This window comes from Pseudorasbora parva, chromosome 20, assembly GCF_024679245.1.
Source record: "Pseudorasbora parva isolate DD20220531a chromosome 20, ASM2467924v1, whole genome shotgun sequence".
NCBI lineage: Eukaryota > Metazoa > Chordata > Actinopteri > Cypriniformes > Gobionidae > Pseudorasbora > Pseudorasbora parva.
Window position 1 is genome coordinate 14,686,261 of NC_090191.1, and position 24,980 is coordinate 14,711,240.

Sequence of the window (24,980 nt, forward strand, 5' to 3'; positions counted from 1 at the left end):
TGTTGCACATCTCTCTCTGCCTAATTATTTAGTTGGGAAATTAGCATCTAGCTTGAGTACAAGGCACATGTAACTCAGCCCAACATTCACAAGGGCCAGTGGTTCAGTGGTAGAGCATATGCTTTGCATGCATGTGGTCATGGGTTCAATCTCCAGCAACTCCAAGGATAGTTATACTTCACCTCAAAGCTTTATCTGTTGTGCATCTCTCTCTGCCTAATTTATATTTGGAAAAATGGCAGCTAGCTTGAGTATAAGGTACATGTATCTCAGCCCAACCTTCACTAGGGCCAGTGGCTCAGTGGTAGAACACATGCTTTGCATGTATGAGCTCCTGGGTTCAATCCCCAGCGTCTCCAAAGAAAGTTCCTGTGTCACCACGTAGAATTGTAAAGTTGTTTTGTTGGATTTTTTTTGCAACAAATGTCCTGGGTTCAATCCCCAGCATTTTAAAGCAATTTGGAACTTTCCTTTAGCCTCATACATGCAAAGCATATACTCTACCATTAAGCTACTGCCCCCTGTGAAGGTTGTGGTGAGTTTCATGTCCCTTTTACTCAAGCTAGCACTTCAAAGCAATGTGGAACTTTCCACTAGCCTGCAGGAAACTTGCTTCACTCCATCAGGGGATGTAGCTCAGTGGTAGAGCGCATGCTTTGCATGTATGAGGTCCTGGGTTCAATCCCCAGCATCTCCAAGGAAAGTTTTCCTTTAACTCAAACCTTTATCTGTTGCACATCTCTCTCTGCCTAATTATTTAGTTGGAAAATTAGCATCTAGCTTGAGTACAAAGCACATGTAACTCAGCCCAAAATTCACAAGGGCCAGTGGTTCAGTGGTACAGCACATGCTTTGCATGTATGAGCTCCTGTGTTCAATCTCAGCGTCTCTAAGGAAAGTTGTAGAATTGAAAAGTTTTATTTTTTTTTTTTTTTTGCAACAAAGGTCCTGGTTTCAATCCCCAGCAATTTAAAGGAATGTGGAACTTTCCATTAGCCTCACACATGCAAAGTATATGCTCTACCATTGAGCTACTGCCTCTTGTGAAGGTTGTGGTTAGTTACATGTCCCTTTTACTCAAGCTAGCATTTCAACGCAATGTGGAACTTTCCACTAGGCTGCAGGAAACTTGCTTCAGTCCATCAGGGGATGTAGCTCAGTGGTAGACTGCATGCTTTGCATGTATGAGGTCCTGGGTTCAATCCCCAGCATCTCCAAGAAAGTCATCCTTTAACTCAAAGCTTTTTCTGTTGCACATCTCTCTCTGCCAAATTTATATTTGGAAAAATAACAACTAGCTTGAGTACAAGGCACATGTAACTCAGCACAGCTTTCTCAAGTGACAGTAGCTCAGTGGTAGAGCATATGCTTTGCATTCATGTGGTCATGGGTTCAATCCCCAGCTTCTCCAAGGAAAGTTCCTGTCTTACCACGTAGAATTGTGAAGTTATTTTGTTGGATTTTTTTGCAACAAATGTCCTGGGTTCAATCCCCAGCATTTTAAAGCAATTTGGAACTTTCCTTTAGCCTCATACATGCAAAGCACCTGCTCTACCATTGAGCTACTGCCCCTTGTGAAGGTTGTGGTGAGTTTCATGTCCCTTTTACTCAAGCTAGCATTTCAAAGCAATGTGGAACTTTCCACTAGCCTGCAGGAAACTTGCTTCAGTCCATCAGGGGATGTAGCTTAGTGGTAGAGCGCATGCTTTGCATGTATGAGGTCCTGGGTTCAATCCCCAGCATCTCCAAGGAAAGTTATCCTTTAACTCAAACCTTTATCTGTTGCACATCTCTCTCTGCCTAATTATTTAGTTGGGAAATTAGCATCTAGCTTGAGTACAAGGCACATGTAACTCAGCACAGCTTTCTCAAGTGACAGTAGCTCAGTGGTAGAGCATATGCCTTGCATTCATATGGTCATGGGTTCAATCCCCAGCATCTCCAAGGAAAGTTCCTGTGTTACCACGTAGAATTGTAAAGTTATTTTGTTGGATTTTTTTGCAACAAATGTCCTGGGTTCAATCCCCAGCATTTTAAAGCAATTTGGAACTTTCCTTTAGCCTCATACATGCAAAGCACCTGCTCTACCATTGAGCTACTGCCCCTTGTGAAGGTTGTGGTGAGTTTCATGTCCCTTTTACTCAAGCTAGCATTTCAAAGCAATGTGGAACTTTCCACTAGCCTGCAGGAAACTTGCTTCAGTCCATCAGGGGATGTAGCTCAGTGGTAGAGCGCATGCTTTGCATGTATGAGGTCCTGGGTTCAATCCCCAGCATCTCCAAGGAAAGTTATCCTTTAACTCAAACCTTTATCTGTTGCACATCTCTCTCTGCCTAATTATTTAGTTGGGAAATTAGCATCTAGCTTGAGTACAAGGCACTTGTAACTCAGCCCAACATTCACAAGGGCCAGTGGTTCAGTGGTAGAGAACATGCTTTGCATGTATGAGCTCCTGGGATCAATCTCAGCGTCTCCAAGGAAAGTTGTAGAATTGAAAAGTTTTTTTTTTTATTTTTTTTTTGCAACAAAGGTCCTGGTTTCAATCCCCAGCAATTTATAGGAATGTGGAACTTTCCATTAGCCTCACACATGCAAAGTAAATGCTCTTCCATTGAGCTACTGCCTCTTGTGAAGGTTGTGGTGAGTTACATGTCCCTTTTACTCAAGCTAGCATTTCAACGCAATGTGGAACTTTCCACTAGGCTGCAGGAAACTTGCTTCAGTCCATCAGGGGATGTAGCTCAGTGGTAGAGCGCATGCTTTGCATGTATGAGGTCCTGGGTTCAATCCGCAGCATCTCCAAGGAAAGTTATCCTTTAACTCAAACCTTTATCTGTTGCACATCTCTCTCTGCCTAATTTTTTAGTTGGGAAATTAGCATCTAGCTTGAGTACAAGGCACTTGTAACTCAGCCCAACATTCACAAGGGCCAGTGGTTCAGTGGTAGAGAACATGCTTTGCATGTATGAGCTCCTGGGTTCAATCTCACCGTCTCCAAGGAAAGTTGTAGAATTGAAAAGTTTTATTTTTTATTTTTTTTGCAACAAATGTCCTGGGTTCAATCCCCAGCATTTTAAAGCAATTTGGAACTTTCCTTTAGCCTCATACATGCAAAGCACCTGCTCTACCATTGAGCTACTGCCCCTTGTGAAGGTTGTGGTGAGTTTCATGTCCCTTTTACTCAAGCTAGCATTTCAAAGCAATGTGGAACTTTCCACTAGCCTGCAGGAAACTTGCTTCAGTCCATCAGGGGATGTAGCTCAGTGGTAGAGCGCATGCTTTGCATGTATGAGGTCCTGGGTTCAATCCCCAGCATCTCCAAGGAAAGTTATCCTTTAACTCAAACCTTTATCTGTTGCACATCTCTCTCTGCCTAATTATTTAGTTGGGAAATTAGCATCTAGCTTGAGTACAAGGCACTTGTAACTCAGCCCAACATTCACAAGGGCCAGTGGTTCAGTGGTAGAGAACATGCTTTGCATGTATGAGCTCCTGGGATCAATCTCAGCGTCTCCAAGGAAAGTTGTAGAATTGAAAAGTTTTTTTTTTAAGTTTTTTTTGCAACAAAGGTCCTGGTTTCAATCCCCAGCAATTTATAGGAATGTGGAACTTTCCATTAGCCTCACACATGCAAAGTATATGCTCTTCCATTGAGCTACTGCCTCTTGTGAAGGTTGTGGTGAGTTACATGTCCCTTTTACTCAAGCTAGCATTTTAACGCAATGTGGAACTTTCCACTAGCCTGCAGGAAACTTGCTTCAGTCCATCAGGGGATGTAGCTCAGTGGTAGACCGCATGCTTTGCATGTATTAGGTCCTGGGTTCAATCCCCAGCATCTCCAAGGAAAGTTTTCCTTTAACTCAAACCTTTATCTGTTGCACATCTCTCTCTGCCTAATTATTTAGTTGGAAAATTAGGAAACTTAGGAATTTTAGTAGGAATTAGGAAACTTGCTTCAGTCCATCAGGGCATGTAGCTCAGTGGTAGAGCGCATGCTTTGCATGTATGAGGTCCTGGGTTCAATCCCCAGCATCTCCAAGAAATTCATCCTTTAACTCAAAGCTTTATCTGTTGCACATCTCTCTCTGCCAAATTTATATTTGGAAAAATAACAACTAGCTTGAGTACAAGGCACATGTAACTCAACACAGCTTTCTCAAGTGCCAGTAGCTCAGTGGTAGAGCATATGCTTTGCATGCATGTGGTCATGGGTTCAATCTCCAGCATCTCCAAGGATAGTTATACTTCACCTCAAAGCTTTATCTGTTGTGCATCTCTCTCTGCCTAATTTATATTTGGAAAAATGGCAGCTAGCTTGAGTATAAGGTACATGTATCTCAGCCCAACCTTCACTAGGGCCAGTGGCTCAGTGGTAGAACACATGCTTTGCATGTATGAGCTCCTGGTGCTTTATCTGGTGCTCTACCATTGAGCTACTGCCTCTTGTGAAGGTTGTGGTGAGTTACATGTCCCTTTTTACTCAAGCTAGCATTTCAACGCAATGGGGAACTTTCCACTAGGCTGCAGGAAACTTGCTTCAGTTCATCAGGGGATGTAGCTCAGTGGTAGAGCGCATGCTTTGCATGTATGAGGTCCTGGGTTCAAACCCCAGCATCTCCAAGGAAAGTTATCCTTTAACTCAAACCTTTATCTGTTGCACATCTCTCTCTGCCTAATTTTTTAGTTGAGAAATTAGCATCTAGCTTGAGTACAAGGCACTTGTAACTCAGCCCAACATTCACAAGGGCCAGTGGTTCAGTGGTAGAGAACATGCTTTGCAAGTATGAGCTCCTGGGTTCAATCTCAGCGTCTCCAAGGAAAGTTGTAGAATTGAAAAGCTTTATTTTTTATTTTTTTTGCAACAAAGGTCCTGGTTTCAATCCCCAGCAATTTAAAGGAATGTGGAACTTTCCATTAGCCTCACACATGCAAAGTATATGCTCTACCATTGAGCTACTGCCCCTTGTGAAGGTTGTGGTGAGTTTCATGTCCCTTTTACTCAAGCTAGCATTTCAAAGCAATGTGGAACTTTCCACTAGCCTGCAGGTAACTTGCTTCATTCCGTCAGGGGATGTAGCTCAGTGGTAGAGCGCATGCTTTGCATGTATGAGGTCCTGGGTTCAATCCCCAGCATCTCCAAGGAAAGTTATCATTTAACTCAAACCTTTATCTGTTGCACATCTCTCTCTGCCTAATTATTTAGTTGGGAAATTAGCATCTAGCTTGAGTACAAGGCACATGTAACTCAGCCCAACATTCACAAGGGCCAGTGGTTCAGTGGTAGAGCATATGCTTTGCATGCATGTGGTCATGGGTTCAATCTCCAGCAACTCCAAGGATAGTTATACTTCACCTCAAAGCTTTATCTGTTGTGAATCTCTCTCTGCCTAATTTATATTTGGAAAAATGGCAGCTAGCTTGAGTATAAGGTACATGTATCTCAGCCCAACCTTCACTAGGGCCAGTGGCTCAGTGGTAGAACACATGCTTTGCATGTATGAGCTCCTGGGTTCAATCCCCAGCGTCTCCAAAGAAAGTTCCCGTGTCACCACGTAGAATTGTAAAGTTGTTTTGTTGGATTTTTTTTGCAACAAATGTCCTGGGTTCAATCCCCAGCATTTTAAAGCAATTTGGAACTTTCCTTTAGCCTCATACAGGCAAAGCATATACTCTACCATTGAGCTACTGCCCCCTGTGAAGGTTGTGGTGAGTTTCATGTCCCTTTTACTCAAGCTAGCATTTCTTAGCAATGTGGAACTTTCCACTCGCCTGCAGGAAACTTGCTTCAGTCCATCAGGGGATGTAGCTCAGTGGTAGAGCGCATGCTTTGCATGTATGAGGTCCTGGGTTCAAACCCCAGCATCTCCAAGGAAAGTTATCCTTTAACTCAAACCTTTATCTGTTGCACATCTCTCTCTGCCTAATTTTTTAGTTGGGAAATTAGCATCTAGCTTGAGTACAAGGCACTTGTAACTCAGCCCAACATTCACAAGGGCCAGTGGTTCAGTGGTAGAGAACATGCTTTGCAAGTATGAGCTCCTGGGTTCAATCTCAGCGTCTCCAAGGAAAGTTGTAGAATTGAAAAGCTTTATTTTTTATTTTTTTTGCAACAAAGGTCCTGGTTTCAATCCCCAGCAATTTAAAGGAATGTGGAACTTTCCATTAGCCTCACACATGCAAAGTATATGCTCTACCATTGAGCTACTGCCCCTTGTGAAGGTTGTGGTGAGTTTCATGTCCCTTTTACTCAAGCTAGCATTTCAAAGCAATGTGGAACTTTCCACTAGCCTGCAGGTAACTTGCTTCATTCCGTCAGGGGATGTAGCTCAGTGGTAGAGCGCATGCTTTGCATGTATGAGGTCCTGGGTTCAATCCCCAGCATCTCCAAGGAAAGTTATCATTTAACTCAAACCTTTATCTGTTGCACATCTCTCTCTGCCTAATTATTTAGTTGGGAAATTAGCATCTAGCTTGAGTACAAGGCACATGTAACTCAGCCCAACATTCACAAGGGCCAGTGGTTCAGTGGTAGAGCATATGCTTTGCATGCATGTGGTCATGGGTTCAATCTCCAGCAACTCCAAGGATAGTTATACTTCACCTCAAAGCTTTATCTGTTGTGAATCTCTCTCTGCCTAATTTATATTTGGAAAAATGGCAGCTAGCTTGAGTATAAGGTACATGTATCTCAGCCAAACCTTCACTAGGGCCAGTGGCTCAGTGGTAGAACACATGCTTTGCATGTATGAGCTCCTGGGTTCAATCCCCAGCGTCTCCAAAGAAAGTTCCCGTGTCACCACGTAGAATTGTAAAGTTGTTTTGTTGGATTTTTTTTGCAACAAATGTCCTGGGTTCAATCCCCAGCATTTTAAAGCAATTTGGAACTTTCCTTTAGCCTCATACAGGCAAAGCATATACTCTACCATTGAGCTACTGCCCCCTGTGAAGGTTGTGGTGAGTTTCATGTCCCTTTTACTCAAGCTAGCATTTCTTAGCAATGTGGAACTTTCCACTCGCCTGCAGGAAACTTGCTTCAGTCCATCAGGGGATGTAGCTCAGTGGTAGAGCGCATGCTTTGCATGTATGAGGTCCTGGGTTCAATCCCCAGCATCTCCAAGAAAGTCATCCTTTAACTCAAAGCTTTTTCTGTTGCACATCTCTCTCTGCCTAATTTTTTAGTTGGGAAATTTGCATCTAGCTTGAGTACAAGGCACTTGTAACTCAGCCCAACATTCACAAGGGCCAGTGGTTCAGTGGTAGAGAACATGCTTTGCATGTATGAGCTCCTCGGTTCAATCTCAGCGTCTCCAAGGAAAGTTGTAGAATTGAAAAGATTTATTTTTTATTTTTTTTGCAACAAAGGTCCTGGTTTCAATCCCCAGCAATTTAAAGGAATGTGGAACTTTCCATTAGCCTCACACATGCAAAGTATATGCTCTACCATTGAGCTACTGCCCCTTGTGAAGGTTGTGGTGAGTTTCATGTCCCTTTTACTCAAGCTAGCATTTTAAAGCAATGTGGAACTTTCCACTAGCCTGCGGGAAACATGCTTCAGTCCATCAGGGGATGTAGCTCAGTGGTAGAGCGCATGCTTTGCATGTATGAGGTCCTGGGTTCAATCCCCAGCATCTCCAAGGAAAGTTTTCCTTTAACTCAAACCTTTATCTGTTGCACATCTCTCTCTGCCTAATTATTTAGTTGGAAAATTAGCATCTAGCTTGAGTACAAAGCACATGTAACTCAGCTCAACATTCACAAGGGCCAGTGGTTCAGTGGTACAGCACATGCTTTGCATGTATGAGCTCCTGGGTTCAATCTCAGCGTCTCCAAGGAAAGTTGTAGAATTGAAAAGTTTTATTTTTTATTTTTTTTTTGCAACAAAGGTCCTGGTTTCAATCCCCAGCAATTTAAAGGAATGTGGAACTTTCCATTAGCCTCACACATGCAAAGTATATGCTCTACCATTGAGCTACTGCCTCTTGTGAAGGTTGTGGTGAGTTACATGTCCCTTTTACTCAAGCTAGCATTTCAACGCAATGTGGAACTTTCCACTAGGCTGCAGGAAACTTGCTTCAGTCCATCAGGGGATGTAGCTCAGTGGTAGACCGCATGCTTTGCATCTATGAGGTCCTGGGTTCAATCCCCAGCATCTCCACGGAAAGTTATCCGTTATCCTTAAACCTTTATCTGTTGCACATCTCTCTCTGCCTAATTTTTTAGTTGGGAAATTTGCATCTAGCTTGAGTACAAGGCACTTGTAACTCAGCCCAACATTCACAAGGGCCAGTGGTTCAGTAGTAGAGAACATGCTTTGCTTGTATGAGCTCCTGGGTACAATCTCAGCGTCTCCAAGGAAAGTTGTAGAATTAAAAAGTTTTATTTTTTATTTTTTTTGCAACAAAGGTCCTGGTTTCAATCCCCAGCAATTTAAAGGAATGTGGAACTTTCCATTAGCCTCACACATGCAAAGTATATGCTCTACCATTGAGCTACTGCCTCTTGTGAAGGTTGTGGTGAGTTACATGTCCCTTTTACTCAAGCTAGCATTTCAAAGCAATGTGGAACTTTCCACTCGCCTGCAGGAAACTTGCGTTAGTCCATCAGGGGATGTAGCTCAGTGGTAGAGCACATGCTTTGCATGTATGAGTTCCTGGGTTCAATCCCCAGCATCTCCAAGAAAGTCATCCTTTAACTCAAAGCTTTTTCTGTTGCACATCTCTCTCTGCCTAATTTTTTAGTTGGGAAATTTGCATCTAGCTTGAGTACAAGGCACTTGTAACTCAGCCCAACATTCACAAGGGCCAGTGGTTCAGTGGTAGAGAACATGCTTTGCATGTATGAGCTCCTCGGTTCAATCTCAGCGTCTCCAAGGAAAGTTGTAGAATTGAAAAGATTTATTTTTTATTTTTTTTGCAACAAAGGTCCTGGTTTCAATCCCCAGCAATTTAAAGGAATGTGGAACTTTCCATTAGCCTCACACATGCAAAGTATATGCTCTACCATTGAGCTACTGCCCCTTGTGAAGGTTGTGGTGAGTTTCATGTCCCTTTTACTCAAGCTAGCATTTTAAAGCAATGTGGAACTTTCCACTAGCCTGCGGGAAACATGATTCAGTCCATCAGGGGATGTAGCTCAGTGGTAGAGCGCATGCTTTGCATGTATGAGGTCCTGGGTTCAATCCCCAGCATCTCCAAGGAAAGTTTTCCTTTAACTCAAACATTTATCTGTTGCACATCTCTCTCTGCCTAATTATTTAGTTGGAAAATTAGCATCTAGCTTGAGTACAAAGCACATGTAACTCAGCCCAACATTCACAAGGGCCAGTGGTTCAGTGGTACAGCACATGCTTTGCATGTATGAGCTCCTGGGTTCAATCTCAGCGTCTCCAAGGAAAGTTGTAGAATTGAAAAGTTTTATTTTTTATTTATTTTTTGCAACAAAGGTCCTGGTTTCAATCCCCAGCAATTTAAAGGAATGTGGAACTTTCCATTAGCCTCACACATGCAAAGTATATGCTCTACCATTGAGCTACTGCCTCTTGTGAAGGTTGTGGTGAGTTACATGTCCCTTTTACTCAAGCTAGCATTTCAACGCAATGTGGAACTTTCCACTAGGCTGCAGGAAACTTGCTTCAGTCCATCAGGGGATGTAGCTCAGTGGTAGACCGCATGCTTTGCATCTATGAGGTGCTGGGTTCAATCCCCAGCATCTCCATGGAAAGTTATCCGTTATCCTTAAACCTTTATCTGTTGCACATCTCTCTCTGCCTAATTTTTTAGTTGGGAAATTTGCATCTAGCTTGAGTACAAGGCACTCGTAACTCAGCCCAACATTCACAAGGGCCAGTGGTTCAGTAGTAGAGAACATGCTTTGCATGTATGAGCTCCTGGGTACAATCTCAGCGTCTCCAAGGAAAGTTGTAGAATTAAAAAGTTTTATTTTTTATTTTTTTTGCAACAAAGGTCCTGGTTTCAATCCCCAGCAATTTAAAGGAATGTGGAACTTTCCATTAGCCTCACACATGCAAAGTATATGCTCTACCATTGAGCTACTGCCTCTTGTGAAGGTTGTGGTGAGTTACATGTCCCTTTTACTCAAGCTAGCATTTCAAAGCAATGTGGAACTTTCCACTCGCCTGCAGGAAACTTGCGTTAGTCCATCAGGGGATGTAGCTCAGTGGTAGAGCACATGCTTTGCATGTATGAGTTCCTGTGTTCAATCCCCAGCATCTCCAAGAAAGTCATCCTTTAACTCAAAACTTTATCTGTTGCACATCTCTCTCTGCCAAATTTATATTTTGAAAAATAGCAACTAGCTTGAGTACAAGGCAAATGTAACTCAGCACAGCTTTCTCAAGTGCCAGTAGCTCAGTGGTAGAGCATATGCTTTGCATGCATGTGGTCATGGGTTCAATCCCCAGCTACTCCAAAGGATATTGTCCTTCAACACTAAGCTTTATCTGTTGCGCATCTCTCACTGCCTAATTTATATTTGGAAAAATAGCAACTAGCTTGAGTATAAGGTACATGTAACTCAGCCCAACCTTCACAAGTCCAGTGGCTCAGTGGTAGAGCGCATGCTTTGTATGTATGAGCTCCTGGGTTCAATCCCCAGTGTCTCCAAAGAAATTTGTTGAATTGTAAGGATTTTTTTGTATTTTTTTTGCAAAAAACTTTTGCAAAAAAGGTCCTGGGTTCAATCCCCAGCATTTAAAGCAATTTGGAACTTTCCATTAGCCTAATACATGCAAAGCATATGCTCTACCATTGAGCTACTGCCCCTTGTGATGGTTGTGGTGAGTTTCATGTCCCTTTTACTCAAGCTAGCATTTCAAAGCAATGTGGAACTTTCCACTAGCCTGCAGGAAACTTGCTTCAGTCCATCAGGGGATGTAGCTCAGTGGTAGAGCGCATGCTTTGCATGTATGAGGTCCTGGGTTCAATCACCATTTCCAAGGAAAGTTTTCCTTTAACTCAAACCTTTATCTGTTGCACATCTCTCTCTGCCTAATTATTTAGTTGGAAAATTAGCATCTAGCTTGAGTACAAGGCACATGTAACTCAGCCCAACATTCACAAGGGCCAGTGGTTCAGTGGTAGAGCACATGCTTTGCATGTATGAGCTCCTGGGTTCAATCTCAGCATCTCCAAGGAAAGTTGAAGAATTGAAAAGTTTTATTTTTTATTTTTTTTGCAACAAAAGTCCTGGTTTCAATCCCCAGCAATTTAAAGGAATGTGGAACTTTCCATTAGCCTCACACATGCAAAGTATATGCTCTACCATTGAGCAACTGCCTCTTGTGAAGGTTGTGGTGAGTTACATGTTCCTTTTACTCAAGCTAGCATTTCAACGCAATGTGGAACTTTCCACTAGGCTGCAGGAAACTTGCTTCAGTCCATCAGGGGATGTAGCTCAGTGGTAGAGTGCATGCTTTGCATGTATGAGGTCCTGGGTTCAATCCCCAGCATCTCCAAGAAAGTCATCCTTTAACTCAAAGCTTTATCTGTTGCACATCTCTCTCTGCCAAATTTATATTTGGAAAAATAACAACTAGCTTGAGTACAAGGCACATGTAACTCAACACAGCTTTATCAAGTGCCAGTAGCTCAGTGGTAGAGCATATGCTTTGCATGCATGTGGTCATGGGTTCAATCTCCAGCAACTCCAAGGATAGTTATACTTCACCTCAAAGCTTTATCTGTTGTGCATCTCTCTCTGCCTAATTTATATTTGGAAATATGGCAGCTAGCTTGAGTATAAGGTACATGTATCTCAGCCCAACCTTCACTAGGGCCAGTGGCTCAGTGGTAGAACACATGCTTTGCATGTATGAGCTCCTGGGTTCAATCCCCACCGTCTCCAAAGAAAGTTCCCGTGTCACCACGTAGAATTGTAAAGTTGTTTTGTTGGATTTTTTTGCAACAAATGTCCTGGGTTCAATCCCCAGCATTTTAAAGCAATTTGGAACTTTCCTTTAGCCTCATACATGCAACGCATATACTCAACCATTGAGCTACTGCCCCCTGTGAAGGTTGTGGTGAGTTTCATGTCCCTTTTACTCAAGCTAGCACTTCAAAGCAATGTGGAACTTTCCACTAGCCTGCAGGAAACTTGCTTCAGTCCATCAGGGGATGTAGCTCAGTGGTAGAGCGCATGCTTTGCATGTATGAGGTCCTGGGTTCAATCCCCAGCATCTCCAAGGAAAGTTTTCCTTTAACTCAAACCTTTATCTGTTGCACATCTCTCTCTGCCTAATTATTTAGTTGGAAAATTAGCATCTAGCTTGAGTACAAAGCACATGTAACTCAGCCCAACATTCACAAGGGCCAGTGGTTCAGTGGTACAGCACATGCTTTGCATGTATGAGCTCCTGGGTTCAATCTCAGCGTCTCTAAGGAAAGTTGTAGAATTGAAAAGTTTTATTTTTTATTTTTTTTGCAACAAAGGTCCTGGTTTCAATCCCCAGCAATTTAAAGGAATGTGGAACTTTCCATTAGCCTCACACATGCAAAGTATATGCTCTACCATTGAGCTACTGCCTCTTGTGAAGGTTGTGGTGAGTTACATGTCCCTTTTACTCAAGCTAGCATTTCAACGCAATGTGGAACTTTCCACTAGGCTGCAGGAAACTTGCTTCAGTCCATCAGGGGATGTAGCTCAGTGGTAGACTGCATGCTTTGCATGTATGAGGTCCTGGGTTCAATCCCCAGCATCTCCAAGAAAGTCATCCTTTAACTCAAAGCTTTTTCTGTTGCACATCTCTCTCTGCCAAATTTATATTTGGAAAAATAACAACTAGCTTGAGTACAAGGCACATGTAACTCAGCACAGCTTTCTCAAGTGACAGTAGCTCAGTGGTAGAGCATATGCTTTGCATTCATGTGGTCATGGGTTCAATCCCCAGCTTCTCCAAGGAAAGTTCCCGTCTTACCACGTAGAATTGTAAAGTTTTTTTGTTGGATTTTTTTGCAACAAATGTCCTGGGTTCAATCCCCAGCATTTTAAAGCAATTTGGAACTTTCCTTTAGCCTCATACATGCAAAGCACCTGCTCTACCATTGAGCTACTGCCCCTTGTGAAGGTTGTGGTGAGTTTCATGTCCCTTTTACTCAAGCTAGCATTTCAAAGCAATGTGGAACTTTCCACTAGCCTGCAGGAAACTTGCTTCAGTCCATCAGGGGATGTAGCTCAGTGGTAGAGCGCATGCTTTGCATGTATGAGGTCCTGGGTTCAATCCCCAGCATCTCCAAGGAAAGTTATCCTTTAACTCAAACCTTTATCTGTTGCACATCTCTCTCTGCCTAATTATTTAGTTGGGAAATTAGCATCTAGCTTGAGTACAAGGCACATGTAACTCAGCACAGCTTTCTCAAGTGACAGTAGCTCAGTGGTAGAGCATATGCCTTGCATTCATGTGGTCATGGGTTCAATCCCCAGCTTCTCCAAGGAAAGTTCCTGTGTTACCACGTAGAATTGTAAAGTTATTTTGTTGGATTTTTTTGCAACAAATGTCCTGGGTTCAATCCCCAGCATTTTAAAGCAATTTGGAACTTTCCTTTAGCCTCATACATGCAAAGCACCTGCTCTACCATTGAGCTACTGCCCCTTGTGAAGGTTGTGGTGAGTTTCATGTCCCTTTTACTCAAGCTAGCATTTCAAAGCAATGTGGAACTTTCCACTAGCCTGCAGGAAACTTGCTTCAGTCCATCAGGGGATGTAGCTCAGTGGTAGAGCGCATGCTTTGCATGTATGAGGTCCTGGGTTCAATCCCCAGCATCTCTAAGGAAAGTTATCCTTTAACTCAAACCTTTATCTGTTGCACATCTCTCTCTGCCTAATTATTTAGTTGGGAAATTAGCATCTAGCTTGAGTACAAGGCACTTGTAACTCAGCCCAACATTCACAAGGGCCAGTGGTTCAGTGGTAGAGAACATGCTTTGCATGTATGAGCTCCTGGGATCAATCTCAGCGTCTCCAAGGAAAGTTGTAGAATTGAAAAGTTTTATTTTTTATTTTTTTTTGCAACAAAGGTCCTGGTTTCAATCCCCAGCAATTTATAGGAATGTGGAACTTTCCATTAGCCTCACACATGCAAAGTATATGCTCTACCATTGAGCTACTGCCTCTTGTGAAGGTTGTGGTGAGTTACATGTCCCTTTTACTCAAGCTAGCATTTCAACGCAATGTGGAACTTTCCACTAGGCTGCAGGAAACTTGCTTCAGTCCATCAGGGGATGTAGCTCAGTGGTAGAGCGCATGCTTTGCATGTATGAGGTCCTGGGTTCAATCCCCAGCATCTCCAAGGAAAGTTATACTTTAACTCAAACCTTTATCTGTTGCACATCTCTCTCTGCCTAATTTTTTAGTTGGGAAATTAGCATCTAGCTTGAGTACAAGGCACTTGTAACTCAGCCCAACATTCACAAGGGCCAGTGGTTCAGTGGTAGAGAACATGCTTTGCATGTATGAGCTCCTGGGTTCAATCTCAGCGTCTCCAAGGAAAGTTGTAGAATTGAAAAGTTTTATTTTTTATTATTTTTGCAACAAAGGTCCTGGTTTCAATCCCCAGCAATTTAAAGGAATGTGGAACTTTCCATTAGCCTCACACATGCAAAGTATATGCTCTACCATTGAGCTACTGCCCCTTGTGAAGGTTGTGGTGAGTTTCATGTCCCTTTTACTCAAGCTAGCATTTCAAAGCAATGTGGAACTTTCCACTAGCCTGCAGGAAACTTGCTTCATTCCGTCAGGGGATGTAGCTCAGTGGTAGAGCGCATGCTTTGCATGTATGAGGTCCTGGGTTCAATCCCCAGCATCTCCAAGGAAAGTTATCATTTAACTCAAACCTTTATCTGTTGCACATCTCTCTCTGCCTAATTATTTGGTTGGGAAATTAGCATCTAGCTTGAGTACAAGGCACATGTAACTCAGCCCAACATTCACAAGGGCCAGTGGTTCAGTGGTAGAGCATATGCTTTGCATGCATGTGGTCATGGGTTCAATCTCCAGCAACTCCAAGGATAGTTATACTTCACCTCAAAGTTTAATCTTTTGTGCATCTCTCTCTTCCTAATTTATATTTGGAAAAATGGCAGCTAGCTTGAGTATAAGGTACATGTATCTCAGCCCAACCTTTACTAGGGCCAGTGGCTCAGTGGTAGAACACATGCTTTGCATGTATGAGCTCCTGGGTTCAATCCCCACCGTCTCCAAAGAAAATTCCTGTGTCACCACGTAGAATTGTAAAGTTGTTTTGTTGGATTTTTTTTGCAACAAATGTCCTGGGTTCAATCCCCAGCATTTTAAAGCAATTTGGAACTTTCCTTTAGCCTCATACATGCAAAGTTTATACTCTACCATTGAGCTACTGCCCCTGTGAAGGTTGTGGTGAGTTTCATGTCCCTTTTACTCAAGCTAGCATTTCTTAGCAATGTGGAACTTTCCACTCGCCTGCAGGAAACTTTCTTCAGTCCATCAGGGGATGTAGCTCAGTGGTAGAGCGCATGCTTTGCATGTATGAGGTCCTGGGTTCAATCCCCAGCATCTCCAAGAAAGTCATCCTTTAACTCAAAGCTTTTTCTGTTGCACATCTCTCTCTGCCTAATTTTTTAGTTGGGAAATTTGCATCTAGCTTGAGTACAAGGCACTTGTAACTCAGCCCAACATTCACAAGGGCCAGTGGTTTAGTGGTAGAGAACATGCTTTGCATGTATGAGCTCCTCGGTTCAATCTCAGCGTCTCCAAGGAAAGTTGAAGAATTGAAAAGATTTATTTTTTATTTTTTTTGCAACAAAGGTCCTGGTTTCAATCCACAGCAATTTAAAGGAATGTGGAACTTTCCATTAGCCTCACACATGCAAAGTATATGCTCTACCATTGAGCTACTGCCCCTTGTGAAGGTTGTGGTGAGTTTCATGTCCCTTTTACTCAAGCTAGCATTTCAAATCAATGTGGAACTATCCACTAGCCTGCAGGAAACTTGCTTCATTCCGTCAGGGGATGTAGCTCAGTGGTAGAGCGCATGCTTTGCATGTATGAGGTCCTGGGTTCAATCCCCAGCATCTCCAAGGAAAGTTATCATTTAACTCAAACCTTTATCTGTTGCACATCTCTCTCTGCCTAATTATTTAGTTGGGAAATTAGCATCTAGCTTGAGTACAAGGCACATGTAACTCAGCCCAACATTCACAAGGGCCAGTGGTTCAGTGGTAGAGCATATGCTTTGCATGCATGTGGTCATGGGTTCAATCTCCAGCAACTCCAAGGATAGTTATACTTCACCTCAAAGCTTTATCTGTTGTGCATCTCTCTCTGCCTAATTTATATTTGGAAAAATGGCAGCTAGCTTGAGTATAAGGTACATGTATCTCAGCTTAACCTTCAGTAGGGTCAGTGGCTCAGTGGTAGAACACATGCTTTGCATGTATGAGCTCCTGGGTTCAATCCCCAGCGTCTCCAAAGAAAGTTCCTGTGTCACCACGTAGAATTGTAAAGTTGTTTTGTTGGATTTTTTTTGCAACAAATGTCCTGGGTTCAATCCCCAGCATTTTAAAGCAATTTGGAACTTTCCTTTAGCCTCATACATGCAAAGCATATACTCTACCATTGAGCTACTGCCCCCTGTGAAGGTTGTGGTGAGTTTCATGTCCCTTTTACTCAAGCTAGCACTTCAAAGCAATGTGGAACTTTCCACTAGCCTGCAGGAAACTTGCTTCACTCCATCAGGGGATGTAGCTCAGTGGTAGAGCGCATTCTTTGCATGTATGAGGTCCTGGGTTCAATCCCCAGCATCTCCAAGGAAACTTTTCCTTTAACTAAAACCTTTATCTGTTGCACATCTCTCTCTGCCTAATTATTTAGTTGGAAAATTAGCATCTAGCTTGAGTACAAAGCACATGTAACTCAGCCCAAAATTCACAAGGGCCAGTGGTTCAGTGGTACAGCACATGCTTTGCATGTATGAGCTCCTGTGTTCAATCTCAGCGTCTCTAAGGAAAGTTGTAGAATTGAAAAGTTTTATTTTTTATTTTTTTTTGCAACAAAGGTCCTGGTTTCAATCCCCAGCAATTTAAAGGAATGTGGAACTTTCCATTAGCCTCACACATGCAAAGTATATGCTCTACCATTGAGCTACTGCCTCTTGTGAAGGTTGTGGTGAGTTACATGTCCCTTTTACTCAAGCTAGCATTTCAACGCAATGTGGAACTTTCCACTAGGCTGCAGGAAACTTGCTTCAGTCCATCAGGGGATGTAGCTCAGTGGTAGACTGCATGCTTTGCATGTATGAGGTCCTGGGTTCAATCCCCAGCATCTCCAAGAAAGTCATCCTTTAACTCAAAGCTTTTTCTGTTGCACATCTCTCTCTGCCAAATTTATATTTGGAAAAATAACAACTAGCTTGAGTACAAGGCACATGTAACTCAGCACAGCTTTCTCAAGTGACAGTAGCTCAGTGGTAGAGCATATGCTTTGCATTCATGTGTTCATGGGTTCAATCCCCAGCTTCTCCAAGGAAAGTTCCCGTCTTACCACGTAGAATTGTAAAGTTATTTTGTTGGATTTTTTTGCAACAAATGTCCTGGGTTCAATCCCCAGCATTTTAAAGCAATTTGGAACTTTCCTTTAGCCTCATACATGCAAAGCACCTGCTCTACCATTGAGCTACTGCCCCTTGTGAAGGTTGTGGTGAGTTTCATGTCCCTTTTACTCAAGCTAGCATTTCAAAGCAATGTGGAACTTTCCACTAGCCTGCAGGAAACTTGCTTCAGTCCATCAGGGGATGTAGCTCAGTGGTAGAGCGCATGCTTTGCATGTATGAGGTCCTGGGTTCAATCCCCAGCATCTCCAAGGAAAGTTATCCTTTAACTCAAACCTTTATCTGTTGCACATCTCTCTCTGCCTAATTATTTAGTTGGGAAATTAGCATCTAGCTTGAGTACAAGGCACATGTAACTCAGCACAGCTTTCTCAAGTGACAGTAGCTCAGTGGTAGAGCATATGCCTTGCATTCATGTGGTCATGGGTTCAATCCCCAGCGTCTCCAAGGAAAGTTCCTGTGTTACCACGTAGAATTGTAAAGTTATTTTGTTGGATTTTTTTGCAACAAATGTCCTGGGTTCAATCCCCAGCATTTTAAAGCAATTTGGAACTTTCCTTTAGCCTCATACATGCAAAGCACCTGCTCTACCATTGAGCTACTGCCCCTTGTGAAGGTTGTGGTGAGTTTCATGTCCCTTTTACTCAAGCTAGCATTTCAAAGCAATGTGGAACTTTCCACTCGCCTGCAGGAAACTTGCTTCAGTCCATCAGGGGATGTAGCTCAGTGGTAGAGCGCATGCTTTGCATGTATGAGGTCCTGGGTTCAATCCCCAGCATCTCCAAGGAAAGTTATCCTTTAACTCAAACCTTTATCTGTTGCACATCTCTCTCTGCCTAATTATTTAGTTGGGAAATTAGCATCTAGCTTGAGTACAAGGCACTTGTAACTCAGCCCAACATTCACAAGGGCCAGTGGTTCAGTGGTAGAGAACATGCTTTGCATGTATGAGCTCCTGGGATCAATCTCAGCGTCTCCAAGGAAAGTTGTAGAATTGAAAAGTTTTTTATTTTATTTTTTTTTGCAACAAAGGTCCTGGTTTCAATCCCCAGCAATTTATAGGAATGTGGAACTTTCCATTAGCCTCACACATGCAAAGTATATGCTCTTCCATTGAGCTACTGCCTCTTGTGAAGGTTGTGGTGAGTTACATGTCCCTTTTACTCAAGCTAGCATTTCAACGCAATGTGGAACTTTCCACTAGGCTGCAGGAAACTTGCTTCAGTCCATCAGGGGATGTAGCTCAGTGGTAGAGCGCATGCTTTGCATGTATGAGGTCCTGGGTTCAATCCGCAGCATCTCCAAGGAAAGTTATCCTTTAACTCAAACCTTTATCTGTTGCACATCTCTCTCTGCCTAATTTTTTAGTTGGGAAATTAGCATCTAGCTTGAGTACAAGGCACTTGTAACTCAGCCCAACATTCACAAGGGCCAGTGGTTCAGTGGTAGAGAACATGCTTTGCATGTATGAGCTCCTGGGTTCAATCTCACCGTCTCCAAGGAAAGTTGTAGAATTGAAAAGTTTTATTTTTTATTTTTTTTGCAACAAATGTCCTGGGTTCAATCCCCAGCATTTTAAAGCAATTTGGAACTTTCCTTTAGCCTCATACATGCAAAGCACCTGCTCTACCATTGAGCTACTGCCCCTTGTGAAGGTTGTGGTGAGTTTCATGTCCCTTTTACTCAAGCTAGCATTTCAAAGCAATGTGGAACTTTCCACTAGCCTGCAGGAAACTTGCTTCAGTCCGTCAGGGGATGTAGCTCAGTGGTAGAGCGCATGCTTTGCATGTATGAGGTCCTGGGTTCAATCCCCAGCATCTCCAAGGAAAGTTATCCTTTAACTCAAACCTTTATCTGTTGCACATCTCTCTCTGCCTAATTATTTAGTTGGGAAATTAGCATCTAGCTTGAGTACAAGGCACTTGTAACTCAGCCCAACATTCACAAGGGCCAGTGGTTCAGTGGTAGAGAACATGCTTTGCATGTATGAGCTCCTGGGATCAATCTCAGCGTCTCCAAGGAAAGTTGTAGAATTGAAAAGTTTTTTTTTTTAGTTTTTTTTGCAACAAAGGTCCTGGTTTCAATCCCCAGCAATTTATAGGAATGTGGAACTTTCCATTAGCCTCACACATGCAAAGTATATGCTCTTCCATTGAGCTACTGCCTCTTGTGAAGGTTGTGGTGAGTTACATGTCCCTTTTACTCAAGCTAGCATTTCAACGCAATGTGGAACTTTCCACTAGGCTGCAGGAAACTTGCTTCAGTCCATCAGGGGATGTAGCTCAGTGGTAGAGCGCATGCTTTGCATGTATGAGGTCCTGGGTTCAATCCCCAGCATCTCCAAGGAAAGTTATCCTTTAACTCAAACCTTTATCTGTTGCACATCTCTCTCTGCCTAATTTTTTAGTTGGGAAATTAGCATCTAGCTTGAGTACAAGGCACTTGTAACTCAGCCCAACATTCACAAGGGCCAGTGGTTCAGTGGTAGAGAACATGCTTTGCATGTATGAGCTCCTGGGTTCAATCTCAGCGTCTCCAAGGAAAGTTGTAGAATTGAAAAGTTTTATTTTTTATTTTTTTTGCAACAAAGGTCCTGGTTTCAATCCCCAGCAATTTAAAGGAATGTGGAACTTTCCATTAGCCTCACACATGCAAAGTATATGCTCTACCATTGAGCTACTGCCCCTTGTGAAGGTTGTGGTGAGTTTCATGTCCCTTTTACTCAAGCTAGCATTTCAAAGCAATGTGGAACTTTCCACTAGCCTGCAGGAAACTTGCTTCATTCCGTCAGGGGATGTAGCTCAGTGGTAGAGCGCATGCTTTGCATGTATGAGGTCCTGGGTTCAATCCCCAGCATCTCCAAGGAAAGTTATCATGTAACTCAAACCTTTATCTGTTGCACATCTCTCTCTGCCTAATTATTTAGTTGGGAAATTAGCATCTAGCTTGAGTACAAGGCACATGTAACTCAGCCCAACATTCACAAGGGCCAGTGGTTCAGTGGTAGAGCATATGCTTTGCATGCATGTGGTCATGGGTTCAATCTCCAGCAACTCCAAGGATAGTTATACTTCACCTCAAAGCTTTATCTGTTGTGCATCTCTCTCTGCCTAATTTATATTTGGAAAAATGGCAGCTAGCTTGAGTATAAGGTACATGTATCTCAGCCCAACCTTCACTAGGGCCAGTGGCTCAGTGGTAGAACACATGCTTTGCATGTATGAGCTCCTGGGTTCAATCCCCAGCGTCTCCAAAGAAAGTTCCTGTGTCACCACGTAGAATTGTAAAGTTGTTTTGTTGGATTTTTTTTGCAACAAATGTCCTGGGTTCAATCCCCAGCATTTTAAAGCAATTTGGAACTTTCCTTTAGCCTCATACATGCAAAGCATATACTCTACCATTGAGCTACTGCCCCCTGTGAAGGTTGTGGTGAGTTTCATGTCCCTTTTACTCAAGCTAGCACTTCAAAGCAATGTGGAACTTTCCACTAGCCTGCAGGAAACTTGCTTCACTCCATCAGGGGATGTAGCTCAGTGGTAGAGCGCATGCTTTGCATGTATGAGGTCCTGGGTTCAATCCCCAGCATCTCCAAGGAAAGTCATCCTTTAACTCAAACCTTTATCTGTTGCACATCTCTCTCTGCCTAATTCTTTAGTTGGGAAATTTGCATCTAGCTTGAGTACAAGGCACTTGTAACTCAGCCCAACATTCACAAGGGCCAGTGGTTCAGTGGTAGAGAACATGCTTTGCATGTATGAGCTCCTCGGTTCAATCTCAGCGTCTCCAAGGAAAGTTGTAGAATTGAAAAGATTTATTTTTTATTTTTTTTGCAACAAAGGTCCTGGTTTCAATCCCCAGCAATTTAAAGGAATGTGGAACTTTCCATTAGCCTCACACATGCAAAGTATATGCTCTACCATTGAGCTACTGCCCCTTGTGAAGGTTGTGGTGAGTTTCATGTCCCTTTTACTCAAGCTAGCATTTTAAAGCAATGTGGAACTTTCCACTAGCCTGCGGGAAACATGCTTCAGTCCATCAGGGGATGTAGCTCAGTGGTAGAGCACATGCTTTGCATGTATGAGTTCCTGGGTTCAATCCCCAGCATCTCCAAGAAAGTCATCCTTTAACTCAAAACTTTATCTGTTGCACATCTCTCTCTGCCAAATTTATATTTTGAAAAATAGCAACTAGCTTGAGTACAAGGCAAATGTAACTCAGCACAGCTTTCTCAAGTGCCAGTAGCTCAGTGGTAGAGCATATGCTTTGCATGCATGTGGTCATGGGTTCAATCCCCAGCTACTCCAAAGGATATTGTCCTTCAACACTAAGCTTTATCTGTTGCGCATCTCTCACTGCCTAATTTATATTTAGAAAAATAGCAACTAGCTTGAGTATAAGGTACATGTAACTCAGCCCAACCTTCACAAGTCCAGTGGCTCAGTGGTAGAGCGCATGCTTTGTATGTATGAGCTCCTGGGTTCAATCCCCAGTGTCTCCAAAGAAATTTGTTGAATTGTAAGGAATTTTTTGTATTTTTTTTGCAAAAAACTTTTGCAAAAAAGGTCCTGGGTTCAATCCCCAGCATTTAAAGCAATTTGGAACTTTCCATTAGCCTAATACATGCAAAGCATATGCTCTACCATTGAGCTACTGCCCCTTGTGATGGTTGTGGTGAGTTTCATGTCCCTTTTACTCAAGCTAGCATTTCAAAGCAATGTGGAACTTTCCACTAGCCTGCAGGAAACTTGCTTCAGTCCATCAGGGGATGTAGCTCAGTGGTAGAGCGCATGCTTTGCATGTATGAGGTCCTGGGTTCAATCACCATTTCCAAGGAAAGTTTTCCTTTAACTCAAACCTTTATCTGTTGCACATCTCTCTCTGCCTAATTATTTAGTTGGAAAATTAGCATCTAGCTTGAGTACAAGGCACATGTAACTCAGCCCAACATTCACAAGGGCCAGTGGTTCAGTGGTAGAGCACATGCTTTGCATGTATGAGCTCCTGGGTTCAATCTCAGCATCTCCAAGGAAAGTTGAAGAATTGAAAAGTTTTATTTTTTATTTTTTTTGCAACAAAAGTCCTGGTTTCAATCCCCAGCAATTTAAAGGAATGTGGAACTTTCCATTAGCCTCACACATGCAAAGTATATGCTCTACCATTGAGCAACTGCCTCTTGTGAAGGTTGTGGTGAGTTACATGTTCCTTTTACTCAAGCTAGCATTTCAACGCAATGTGGAACTTTCCACTAGGCTGCAGGAAACTTGCTTCAGTCCATCAGGGGATGTAGCTCAGTGGTAGAGTGCATGCTTTGCATGTATGAGGTCCTGGGTTCAATCCCCAGCATCTCCAAGAAAGTCATCCTTTAACTCAAAGCTTTATCTGTTGCACATCTCTCTCTGCCAAATTTATATTTGGAAAAATAACAACTAGCTTGAGTACAAGGCACATGTAACTCAACACAGCTTTCTCAAGTGCCAGTAGCTCAGTGGTAGAGCATATGCTTTGCATGCATGTGGTCATGGGTTCAATCTCCAGCAACTCCAAGGATAGTTATACTTCACCTCAAAGCTTTATCTGTTGTGCATCTCTCTCTGCCTAATTTATATTTGGAAAAATGGCAGCTAGCTTGAGTATAAGGTACATGTATCTCAGCCCAACCTTCACTAGGGCCAGTGGCTCAGTGGTAGAACACATGCTTTGCATGTATGAGCTCCTGGGTTCAATCCCCACCGTCTCCAAAGAAAGCCCGTGTCACCACGTAGAATTGTAAAGTTGTTTTGTTGGATTTTTTTGCAACAAATGTCCTGGGTTCAATCCCCAGCATTTTAAAGCAATTTGGAACTTTCCTTTAGCCTCATACATGCAACGCATATACTCAACCATTGAGCTACTGCCCCCTGTGAAGGTTGTGGTGAGTTTCATGTCCCTTTTACTCAAGCTAGCACTTCAAAGCAATGTGGAACTTTCCACTAGCCTGCAGGAAACTTGCTTCAGTCCATCAGGGGATGTAGCTCAGTGGTAGAGCGCATGCTTTGCATGTATGAGGTCCTGGGTTCAATCCCCAGCATCTCCAAGGAAAGTTTTCCTTTAACTCAAACCTTTATCTGTTGCACATCTCTCTCTGCCTAATTATTTAGTTGGAAAATTAGCATCTAGCTTGAGTACAAAGCACATGTAACTCAGCCCAACATTCACAAGGGCCAGTGGTTCAGTGGTACAGCACATGCTTTGCATGTATGAGCTCCTGGGTTCAATCTCAGCGTCTCCAAGGAAAGTTGTAGAATTGAAAAGTTTTATTTTTTATTTTTTTTGCAACAAAGGTCCTGGTTTCAATCCCCAGCAATTTAAAGGAATGTGGAACTTTCCATTAGCCTCACACATGCAAAGTATATGCTCTACCATTGAGCTACTGCCTCTTGTGAAGGTTGTGGTGAGTTACATTTACCTTTTACTCAAGCTAGCATTTCAACGCAATGTGGAACTTTCCACTAGGCTGCAGGAAACTTGCTTCAGTCCATCAGGGGATGTAGCTCAGTGGTAGACTGCATGCTTTGCATGTATGAGGTCCTAGGTTCAATCCCCAGCATCTCCAAGAAAGTCATCCTTTAACTCAAAGCTTTTTCTGTTGCAAATCTCTCTCTGCCAAATTTATATTTGGAAAAATAACAACTAGCTTGAGTACAAGGCACATGTAACTCAGCACAGCTTTCTCAAGTGACAGTAGCTCAGTGGTAGAGCATATGCTTTGCATTCATGTGGTCATGGGTTCAATCCCCAGCTTCTCCAAGGAAAGTTCCCGTCTTACCACGTAGAATTGTAAAGTTATTTTGTTGGATTTTTTTGCAACAAATGTCCTGGGTTCAATCCCCAGCATTTTAAAGCAATTTGGAACTTTCCTTTAGCCTCATACATGCAAAGCACCTGCTCTACCATTGAGCTACTGCCCCTTGTGAAGGTTGTGGTGAGTTTCATGTCCCTTTTACTCAAGCTAGCATTTCAAAGCAATGTGGAACTTTCCACTAGCCTGCAGGAAACTTGCTTCAGTCCATCAGGGGATGTAGCTCAGTGGTAGAGCGCATGCTTTGCATGTATGAGGTCCTGGGTTCAATCCCCAGCATCTCCAAGGAAAGTTATCCTTTAACTCAAACCTTTATCTGTTGCACATCTCTCTCTGCCTAATTATTTAGTTGGGAAATTAGCATCTAGCTTGAGTACAAGGCACATGTAACTCAGCACAGCTTTCTCAAGTGACAGTAGCTCAGTGGTAGAGCATATGCCTTGCATTCATGTGGTCATGGGTTCAATCCCCAGCTTCTCCAAGGAAAGTTCCTGTGTTACCACGTAGAATTGTAAAGTAATTTTGTTGGATTTTTTTGCAACAAAT

General features: G+C 42.8%; 28 non-coding genes across 28 annotated transcripts; all 28 read left to right on the top strand.

The window, feature by feature from the left end:
• The first annotated feature begins 625 nt into the window (after positions 1 to 625).
• Positions 626 to 697, top strand: trnaa-ugc (transfer RNA alanine (anticodon UGC)). The gene has a single exon. It is a non-coding gene; the product is annotated as a tRNA-Ala (tRNA).
• A 979-nt stretch (positions 698 to 1,676) lies between these two features.
• On the top strand, positions 1,677 to 1,748 carry trnaa-ugc (transfer RNA alanine (anticodon UGC)). The gene has a single exon. It is a non-coding gene; the product is annotated as a tRNA-Ala (tRNA).
• A 461-nt stretch (positions 1,749 to 2,209) lies between these two features.
• trnaa-ugc (transfer RNA alanine (anticodon UGC)) lies at positions 2,210 to 2,281 on the top strand. The gene has a single exon. It is a non-coding gene; the product is annotated as a tRNA-Ala (tRNA).
• A 968-nt stretch (positions 2,282 to 3,249) lies between these two features.
• Positions 3,250 to 3,321, top strand: trnaa-ugc (transfer RNA alanine (anticodon UGC)). Its single transcript has one exon. It is a non-coding gene; the product is annotated as a tRNA-Ala (tRNA).
• A 1,227-nt stretch (positions 3,322 to 4,548) lies between these two features.
• On the top strand, positions 4,549 to 4,620 carry trnaa-ugc (transfer RNA alanine (anticodon UGC)). Its single transcript has one exon. It is a non-coding gene; the product is annotated as a tRNA-Ala (tRNA).
• A 447-nt stretch (positions 4,621 to 5,067) lies between these two features.
• trnaa-ugc (transfer RNA alanine (anticodon UGC)) lies at positions 5,068 to 5,139 on the top strand. The gene has a single exon. It is a non-coding gene; the product is annotated as a tRNA-Ala (tRNA).
• A 657-nt stretch (positions 5,140 to 5,796) lies between these two features.
• On the top strand, positions 5,797 to 5,868 carry trnaa-ugc (transfer RNA alanine (anticodon UGC)). The gene has a single exon. It is a non-coding gene; the product is annotated as a tRNA-Ala (tRNA).
• A 447-nt stretch (positions 5,869 to 6,315) lies between these two features.
• trnaa-ugc (transfer RNA alanine (anticodon UGC)) lies at positions 6,316 to 6,387 on the top strand. The gene has a single exon. It is a non-coding gene; the product is annotated as a tRNA-Ala (tRNA).
• Positions 6,388 to 7,044: 657 nt separating this feature from the next.
• On the top strand, positions 7,045 to 7,116 carry trnaa-ugc (transfer RNA alanine (anticodon UGC)). The gene has a single exon. It is a non-coding gene; the product is annotated as a tRNA-Ala (tRNA).
• Positions 7,117 to 7,562: 446 nt separating this feature from the next.
• On the top strand, positions 7,563 to 7,634 carry trnaa-ugc (transfer RNA alanine (anticodon UGC)). Its single transcript has one exon. It is a non-coding gene; the product is annotated as a tRNA-Ala (tRNA).
• A 1,487-nt stretch (positions 7,635 to 9,121) lies between these two features.
• On the top strand, positions 9,122 to 9,193 carry trnaa-ugc (transfer RNA alanine (anticodon UGC)). The gene has a single exon. It is a non-coding gene; the product is annotated as a tRNA-Ala (tRNA).
• Positions 9,194 to 11,401: 2,208 nt separating this feature from the next.
• On the top strand, positions 11,402 to 11,473 carry trnaa-ugc (transfer RNA alanine (anticodon UGC)). Its single transcript has one exon. It is a non-coding gene; the product is annotated as a tRNA-Ala (tRNA).
• Positions 11,474 to 12,127: 654 nt separating this feature from the next.
• Positions 12,128 to 12,199, top strand: trnaa-ugc (transfer RNA alanine (anticodon UGC)). The gene has a single exon. It is a non-coding gene; the product is annotated as a tRNA-Ala (tRNA).
• Positions 12,200 to 13,177: 978 nt separating this feature from the next.
• Positions 13,178 to 13,249, top strand: trnaa-ugc (transfer RNA alanine (anticodon UGC)). The gene has a single exon. It is a non-coding gene; the product is annotated as a tRNA-Ala (tRNA).
• A 461-nt stretch (positions 13,250 to 13,710) lies between these two features.
• Positions 13,711 to 13,782, top strand: trnaa-ugc (transfer RNA alanine (anticodon UGC)). Its single transcript has one exon. It is a non-coding gene; the product is annotated as a tRNA-Ala (tRNA).
• Positions 13,783 to 14,230: 448 nt separating this feature from the next.
• Positions 14,231 to 14,302, top strand: trnaa-ugc (transfer RNA alanine (anticodon UGC)). Its single transcript has one exon. It is a non-coding gene; the product is annotated as a tRNA-Ala (tRNA).
• Positions 14,303 to 14,749: 447 nt separating this feature from the next.
• Positions 14,750 to 14,821, top strand: trnaa-ugc (transfer RNA alanine (anticodon UGC)). Its single transcript has one exon. It is a non-coding gene; the product is annotated as a tRNA-Ala (tRNA).
• A 656-nt stretch (positions 14,822 to 15,477) lies between these two features.
• Positions 15,478 to 15,549, top strand: trnaa-ugc (transfer RNA alanine (anticodon UGC)). The gene has a single exon. It is a non-coding gene; the product is annotated as a tRNA-Ala (tRNA).
• Positions 15,550 to 15,995: 446 nt separating this feature from the next.
• Positions 15,996 to 16,067, top strand: trnaa-ugc (transfer RNA alanine (anticodon UGC)). The gene has a single exon. It is a non-coding gene; the product is annotated as a tRNA-Ala (tRNA).
• A 1,708-nt stretch (positions 16,068 to 17,775) lies between these two features.
• On the top strand, positions 17,776 to 17,847 carry trnaa-ugc (transfer RNA alanine (anticodon UGC)). Its single transcript has one exon. It is a non-coding gene; the product is annotated as a tRNA-Ala (tRNA).
• A 461-nt stretch (positions 17,848 to 18,308) lies between these two features.
• Positions 18,309 to 18,380, top strand: trnaa-ugc (transfer RNA alanine (anticodon UGC)). Its single transcript has one exon. It is a non-coding gene; the product is annotated as a tRNA-Ala (tRNA).
• Positions 18,381 to 19,347: 967 nt separating this feature from the next.
• trnaa-ugc (transfer RNA alanine (anticodon UGC)) lies at positions 19,348 to 19,419 on the top strand. Its single transcript has one exon. It is a non-coding gene; the product is annotated as a tRNA-Ala (tRNA).
• Positions 19,420 to 19,867: 448 nt separating this feature from the next.
• Positions 19,868 to 19,939, top strand: trnaa-ugc (transfer RNA alanine (anticodon UGC)). Its single transcript has one exon. It is a non-coding gene; the product is annotated as a tRNA-Ala (tRNA).
• A 447-nt stretch (positions 19,940 to 20,386) lies between these two features.
• Positions 20,387 to 20,458, top strand: trnaa-ugc (transfer RNA alanine (anticodon UGC)). Its single transcript has one exon. It is a non-coding gene; the product is annotated as a tRNA-Ala (tRNA).
• Positions 20,459 to 21,115: 657 nt separating this feature from the next.
• trnaa-ugc (transfer RNA alanine (anticodon UGC)) lies at positions 21,116 to 21,187 on the top strand. Its single transcript has one exon. It is a non-coding gene; the product is annotated as a tRNA-Ala (tRNA).
• A 1,686-nt stretch (positions 21,188 to 22,873) lies between these two features.
• trnaa-ugc (transfer RNA alanine (anticodon UGC)) lies at positions 22,874 to 22,945 on the top strand. Its single transcript has one exon. It is a non-coding gene; the product is annotated as a tRNA-Ala (tRNA).
• A 652-nt stretch (positions 22,946 to 23,597) lies between these two features.
• Positions 23,598 to 23,669, top strand: trnaa-ugc (transfer RNA alanine (anticodon UGC)). Its single transcript has one exon. It is a non-coding gene; the product is annotated as a tRNA-Ala (tRNA).
• A 978-nt stretch (positions 23,670 to 24,647) lies between these two features.
• Positions 24,648 to 24,719, top strand: trnaa-ugc (transfer RNA alanine (anticodon UGC)). Its single transcript has one exon. It is a non-coding gene; the product is annotated as a tRNA-Ala (tRNA).
• Positions 24,720 to 24,980: the final 261 nt, after the last annotated feature.